This window comes from Arachis duranensis, chromosome 5, assembly GCF_000817695.3.
Source record: "Arachis duranensis cultivar V14167 chromosome 5, aradu.V14167.gnm2.J7QH, whole genome shotgun sequence".
In the NCBI taxonomy this organism is placed as follows: domain Eukaryota; kingdom Viridiplantae; phylum Streptophyta; class Magnoliopsida; order Fabales; family Fabaceae; genus Arachis; species Arachis duranensis.
The window spans coordinates 46205989-46213818 of record NC_029776.3 but is presented as its reverse complement, the minus strand read 5'-3'; positions in this window follow the sequence as shown (position 1 = coordinate 46213818).

The window sequence follows — 7830 nt, the reverse complement described above, 5'->3', positions numbered from 1 at the left end:
TCCATTGATATTTTAGTGATTGGCCGTTCAACTGAGATATACTCAGTTATTCCCATCCTCACTCCAGCATCTCTGCAGAGCATAGAAATTAAGCTTGGATAAGCCAATTTGGCATCTTTGGAGTTCTTGTTTGCTATTTTATAGAGTTCACACGAGATTAGTTGATGAACTTCTACTTCTCTTCCCAACATGATGCAGTGAATCATCACTGCTCTTTTAACAGTAACTTCAGAACGGTTGCTGGTAGGCAATATAGAATGCCCAATGAAGTCCAGCCAGCCTCTGGCAACTGGTTTGAGATCTTCTCTCTTGAGTTGATTTGGGATGCCAGTGGTGCTGGTGGTCCACACCTAGCTCCAGGGATGCATATATCCTCTAAAATCTTGTCCAGGCCTTTGTTTACCCTCATCATTCTCCTATTAAAGGAGTCTGGGTCATCTTTCAGTTGAGGAAGCTTAAAGATCTCCCTAATTTTGTCAGGGTGGATGTGAACAATCTTTCCTCTAACCAAGGTTTGATAGTCATAGAAGACAGTTCCAGTTATTCTTTGCCTGTCTGTCTGCCACAGATTAGCGTAGAACTCCTGAACCATATTCCTTCCCACTTTTGTTTCAGGATTAGCTAGGATTTTCCAATTCCTGTTTCGAATTTGCTCTTGGATCTCTGGATATTCATCTTCTTTCAGATCGAACTTGACTTCTGGGATCACTGATCTTAGACCCATTATTTTGTAGTAATGGTCTGAATGTTCTTTGGTTAAGAACTTCCCTTGATTCCAAAGTGGTTTTGGATTACTCTCTTTCTTGCCTCTTGGAGTGGGTTATTTTCCTTTAGGAGCCATGATCTTAGTGAGTATGTTTTTGTGATCACGGATAAATACACCAAACTTAGAGGTTTGCTTGTCCTCAAGCAAAAGAAAAAAAAGGAGAGGGAGAGGAGGAGAGCAAGTGTTGAATGGTGGATGATGGGAGGGGCGCCGAATGTGAATATAAAGGGGAGAGGGTGGGTTTCGAAAATAAGAAAAAAAAAGATAAAATAGAAGATATGATTTATAAAAGATAAATATGATAAGAAAAAGATATAATTTAAAAATAAAAAGATGTTAATTATATTTGGAAAAGATAAATTTGAATTTTTATTTTGAAAGAAGATTTTAAAAGATAATTGAGTTTTGAAAAACTTAAAAAAAGAGTTGGATTGGATTGGAAAAAGATTTGTGTTTATGGATTAAGATACATTTAATATTTTTGAAAAAGGGATTTTAGAAATTAAGGTTTTTAGAAATTAGGATTAAAATTTTTGGAATTGAAGGATGATATTTTGAAACATGTTTATGCAAGAAATCATGAATTGAAACATAAAAATTAGAAAATTTGTGAAGAAAAACGAATTTTACCTCCTCCCCACCATTCTGGCGTTAAACGCCCAAACGCTGCATGTTTTGGGTGTTTAACGCCCAATTGCTGCTTCTCCTGGGCATTCAACGCCCAGCTGTTGCTTCTTTCTGGCGTTGAACGCAGGAAGTCCTTTGTCACTGGGTATTTTTCTGAACGCCCAGGATGCTGTAATTCTGGCGTTAAACGCCCAGAAGGAGCTTCTTTCTGGCGTTCAACACCCAGATGGTTATCCTTACTGGCGTTAAACACCCAGTGGATGCTTCTTTTGGGCGTTCAATGCCCAAAATATTTCTTACTGGATTTTTCACGCCAGTGAGCTTCCAAATTCCCTTGTAACTCTGTGAATTCAAGAAATTGCTATTTTACCTTGAAGATACTTGACATATACCTGTAAAAATCAATTAATTAACAAATAAACTTTGTAAATGGCTGGGTTGCCTCCCAACAAGCGCTTTTTTATTGTCTTTAGCTGGACTATTACTGAGCTTTAATCAAGTCTCAGTTTTGAGCATTCTTGCTCAAAATTGCTTTCAAGATAATGTTTAACTCTTTGTCTATTAACAATGAACTTTTTGTTAGAATCATTATCCTGAAGCTCTATGTATCCATATGGTGACACACTTGTAATCGCATATGGACCTCTCCACCGGGATTTCAATTTCCCGGGGAATAATCTGAGCCTAGAATTAAATAGCAGAACTTTCTGCCCTGGCTCAAAGACTCTGGATGACAGTTTCTTATCATGCCATCTTTTTTCTTTCTCTTTGTAAATTTTTGCGTTCTCAAAAGCATTGAGTCTAAATTCCTCTAGCTCATTTAACTGGAGCAATCGTTTTTCTCCAGCTAACTTGGCATCAAGGTTTAGGAATCTGGTTGCCCAGTAGGCCTTATGTTCCAGTTCCACTGGCAAGTGACATGCCTTTCCATACACAAGCCGGTATAGAGAGGTCCCTATAGGGGTCTTGAATGCTGTTCTGTATGCCCACAGAGCATCATCCAGGCTTCTTGCCCAATTCCTTCTACGGTTAATTATAGTCCGTTCCAGGATTCTTTTAAGTTCTTTGTTAGAGACTTTAGCTTGCCCATTTGTCCGTGGATGATATGGAGTGGCTACCCTGTGGCTAACTCCATAACGAACCAAAGCGGAGTATAGCTGTTTATTGCAGAAATGAGTGCCCCCATCACTGATTAATACTCTAGGGGTACCAAATCTGCTGAAGATGTGTTTTTGGAGAAATTTTAACACTGTCTTAGTGTCGTTAGTGGGTGTTTCAATAGCTTCCACCCATTTGGATACATAATCCACTGCCACCAGAATATAAGTGTTTGAGTATGATGGTGGGAAAAGGCCTTATGAAGTCAATACCCCATACATCAAGCAACTCAATCTCTAAGATCCCTTGTTGAAGCATGGCATAATTGTGAGGCAAATTGCAAATCTTTGGCAACTGTCACAATTAAGTACAAACACTCGGGAATCCTTATAAAGAGTAGGCCAATAGAAGCCACATTGGAGAACTCTTGTGGCTGTTCGCTCACTTCCAAAATGTCCTCCATACTGTGATCCATGGCAGTGCCAGAGGATCTTCTGTGCTTCTTCTTTAGGCACACATCTACGGATTACTCCGTCTGCACATCTCTTGAAGAGATATGGTTCATCCCAAAGATAGTACTTTGCATCCGTGATCAACTTTTTTGATTGCTGCCTACTATACTCTTTGGGTATGAATCTCACTGCCTTGTAGTTTGCAATGTCTGCAAACCATGACACTTCCTGGATGGCAAAGAGTTGCTCATCCGGAAAGGTCTCAGAGATCTCAGTAAGAGGGAGGGACGCCCCTTCTACTGGTTCTATTCGGGATAGGTGATCTGCTACTTGGTTCTCTGTCCCTTTTCTGTCTCTTATTTCTATATCAAACTCTTATAGAAGCAACACCCATCTGATGAGTCTGGGTTTTGAATCCTGCTTTGTGAGTAGATATTTAAGAGCAGCATGATCAGTGTACACAATCACTTTTGATCCTACCAAATAGGATCTGAACTTGTCAATGTTATAAACTACTGCAAGTAATTCTTTTTCTGTGGTTGTGTAGTTCTTCTGTGCGTCATTTAAAACACGGCTAGCATAGTAAATGACGTGCATAAGCTTGTCATGCATCTGTCCCAACACTGCACCAATGGCATGATCACTGACATCACACATCAATTCAAATGGTAATGTCCAGTCTGGTGCAGAGATGACTGGTGCTGTGACCAGCTTAGCTTTCAGGGTCTCAAACGCCTGCAGACACTCCTTATCAAAGATAAATGGCGTGTCAGAAGCTAGCAGATTACTCAAAGGTTTGGCAATTTTTGAAAAATCTTTTATAAGCCTCTTATAGAATCCTGCATGCCCCAGAAAGCTTCTGATTGCCTTAACATTGGCAGGTGGTGGTAATTTTTCAATTACCTCTACCTTAGCTTGATCCACTTCTATGCCCTTGTTCGAAAATTTGTGCCCAAGGACATTCCTTCAGTCACCATAAAGTGACATTTTTCCCAGTTTAAAACCAGGTTAGTCTCTTGGCACCTCTTTAGAACAAGTGTTAGATGGTCAAGACAGGAGCTGAATGAGTCTCCAAATACTGAAAAGTCATCCATGAAGACTTCCAGAAAATTTTCCACCATATCAGAGAAAATAGAGAGCATGCACCTTTGAAAAGTTGCAGGTGCATTACGTAGACCAAATGGCATCCTTCTGTATGCAAATACTCCGAATGGACATGTGAATGCCGTTTTCTCTTGATCTTGGGGATCTACTACAATTTGATTATAACCTGAATATCCATCCAGGAAGCAGTAGTATTCATGACCTGCCAGTCTTTCTAGCATTTGGTCTATGAATGGTAAAGGAAAATGATCCTTTCTGGTGGCTGTATTGAGCCTTCTGTAATCAATACACATACGCCACCCTGTAACTGTTCTTGTGGGAACCAGTTCATTTTTTTCATTATGGACCACTATCATGCCACCTTTCTTAGGGACAACTTGGACAGGGCTTACCCAGGGGCTATCAGAAATAGGATAAATAATCCCAGCCTCTAGTAATTTAGTGACCTCCTTCTGCACCACTTCCTTCATGGCTAGATTCAGCCGCCTTTGTGGTTGAACCACTGGCTTGGCATCACCTTCCGATAGAATCTTATGCATGCATCTGGCTGGGCTAATGCCCTTAAGATCACTGATGGACCATCCAAGAGCTGCCTTGTGTGTCCTTAGCACTTGAATTAGTGCTTCCTCTTCCTGTGGTTCTAAGGTAGAGCTTATGATTACAGGAAAGGTATCACCTTCTCCCAGAAATGCATATTTCAGGGATGGTAGTAATGGTTTGAGCTCAGGTTTAGGAGGTTTCTCCTCTTCCTGAGGGATTTTCAGAGGTTCTATCATTCTCTCTGATTCCTCCAGATCAGGCTGAATATCTTTAAAGATATTCTCTAGCTCTGATTCGAGACTCTCAGTCATATTGACCTCTTTCACCAGAGAGTCAATAATATCAACATTCATGCAGTCATTTGGGGTGTCTGGATGCTGCATAGCTTTGACAACATTCAACTTGAACTCCTCCTCATTGACTCTCAGGGTTACTTCCCCTTTTTGGACATCAATAAGATTTCGGCCAGTTGCTAGGAAAGGTCTTCCTAAAATAAGAGTTGCACTCTTGTGCTCCTCCATTTCCAGCACCACAAAGTCAGTGGGAAAGGCAAATGGCCCAACCTTGACAATCATGTCTTCAATCACGCCTGATGGGTATTTAATGGAGCCATCAGCAAGTTGGAGACATATCCGGGTTGGTTTGACTTCTTCAGTCAAACCAAGCTTTGTGATAATAGATGCAGGTATTAGGTTGATACTTGCCCCAAGATCACATAGAACTTGCTTGGTACAAGTACCCTCTAATGTGCATGGTATCATAAAGCTTTCGGGATCTTTAAGCTTCTCAAATAAGCTTTTCAAAATGACTGCACTGCATTCTTCAGTGAGGTAAACTTTTTCAAATTTCCCTCCAATCCTTCTTATGACTTAAGATTTCTTTCATGAACTTAGCATAAGAGGGTATTTGCTCAAGTGCCTCTGCAAATAGAATCTTTATTTCAAGAGTCCTGAGATAGTCTGCAAAGCGGGTAAATTGCTTATCCTGTTTCGCTTGGCAGAGTTTCTGAGGATAAGGTATTTTGGCTTTGTATTCCTCAACCTTAGTTACTGCAGGTTTATTGCCTACAGATGTGGGTTGAGAAGCCTTTTTAGATGGGTTATTATCAGCACTTGTATGTGTCTGATCACCCACTGGCATTTGAATGCCAGGGGTGGAAGCTGGAGTGGCGTTAAACGCCAACTCCTTACTTGTTTCTGGTGTCTGAACGCCAGAACTGTGCTCCCTTTGGGCATTTAACGCCAAATCATTGCTTGTTTCTGGCGTTGAACGCCAGGACTGAGCATGGTTTGGGCGTTCAACGCTGGCTTTCCACCCATTCTCTGGCGTTTGAGCGCCAGAATTATTCCTCTCTGGGCTCTTACTGTCCTTAGAGGGATTTTGGGTAGTTTGCTCATTTCTTGGCTTCCTACTGTCTTGAAGTGAAGTATTTAATGTTTTCCCACTTCTTAATTGAACTGCTTGGCACTCTTCTGTTATTTGTTTTGATAACTGCTGTTCTGTTTGCTTCAATTGCACTTCCATATTTATATTAGCCATTCTTGTTTCTTGTAACATCTCTTTGAATTCGGCTAACTATTTTGTTAGAAAATCCAATTGCTGATTGAATTCTGTAACTTGTTCTGCAGGACTCATTTCAGCAGTTACTGTTTTAGCCTCTTCTTTCATGGAAGGTTCACTGCTTAGGTACAGATGCTGATTTCTGGCAACTGTATCAATGAGCTCTTGAGCTTTTTCTATTGTCTTTCTCATGTGTATAGATCCACCAGCTGAGTGGTCTAGAGAAATCTGAGCTCTTTCTGTAAGCCCATAGTAGAAGATGTCTAACTGCACCCACTCTGAAAACATTTCAGAGGGGCATTTTCTTAGCATCTCTTTGTATCTCTCCCAGGCATCATAGAGAGATTCATTATCTCCTTGTTTGAAGCCTTGGATGCTCAGTCTTAGCTGTGTCATCCGTTTCGGAGGAAAATAGTGATTCGGGAATTTTTCTACCAGCTGTTTCCATGTCTTTATGCTGTCCTTAGGTTGGTTATTTAACCACCTCTTAGCTTGGTCTTTTACAGCAAATGGAAACAGTAATAATCTGTAGAAATTTTGATCTACTTCCTTATCATGTACTGTGTCAGCAATTTGTAAAAATTGTGTTAGAAACTCTGTAGGTTCTTCCTGTGGAAGACCGAAATACTGGCAACTTTGCTGCACCATGATAATGAGCTGAGGATTCAACTCAAATCTACTAACTCTAATGGAGGGTATACATATACTACTCCCATATGAAGTAGTAATGTTAGTTCCATGATGGAGCAAGGGAGATGATATGGATGTTGATATTATTTATTTTATTAAATATAAAAATTTATTTTCGAAATAGTAAAATAAAATAAAATAAGATAAAATAAAAACGAAATAAAAATAAAAATAAAAATAAAAAATTTGAAAATGTTTTGTGAAGATTTTCAAAAAAAAATTGAGGAGAGAGAGAAAGTGGTTAGGATATTTGTGAAAAAGATAATAAAATATAAATTTTTTTTTAAAATCTTAAGAGGGTAAGATTTGAAAAATTTTGAAATTGAAATCTGAATTTTTACAAAAAAAAAGTTTCAAAAAAGTAGCTTAAAAATAGTTAGAAAAGATATTTTTTTTGAATTTTGAATTTTATGATGAAAGAGAAAAACACACAAAAGACACAAGACTTAAAATTTTTAGATCTAATGCTCCTTATTTTCGAAAATTTTGGAGGGGAAACACCAAGGAACACCAAACTTAAAAATTTTAAGATCAAAACACAAGAAAGACTCAAGAACACCACAAGGAAGACTCAAGAACACTTTGAAGACTCACAAGAACAACAAGAACAAAAGAAAGAACACCAAACTTAAAATTTTTAGAAAAACAAAAATAAATTTTTGAAATTTAAAGAAAATTAACAAGAGAACACCAAACTTAAAGTTTGGCACAAGATTCAATCAAAGAAAAATTATTTTTGAAAAAGATTTTAAAAAGAAGATACCCAATTGCCAAGAACATAGACCAACGCTCTAGCCAATTGGACAGTAAATGTAACACTTGTTTTGAATAGGTATATTCCTTTTGGAAGACTAATGCTTTGGAAAAAACACAAGCGAAACAAGAAAAGACACAGAACAAGAAAAATCAACAAGAACAACTTGAAGATCAAAGAGCACAAATTCGAAAATTTAAAGGGAAAATATAAAATATGTAATTGACACCAAACTTAGA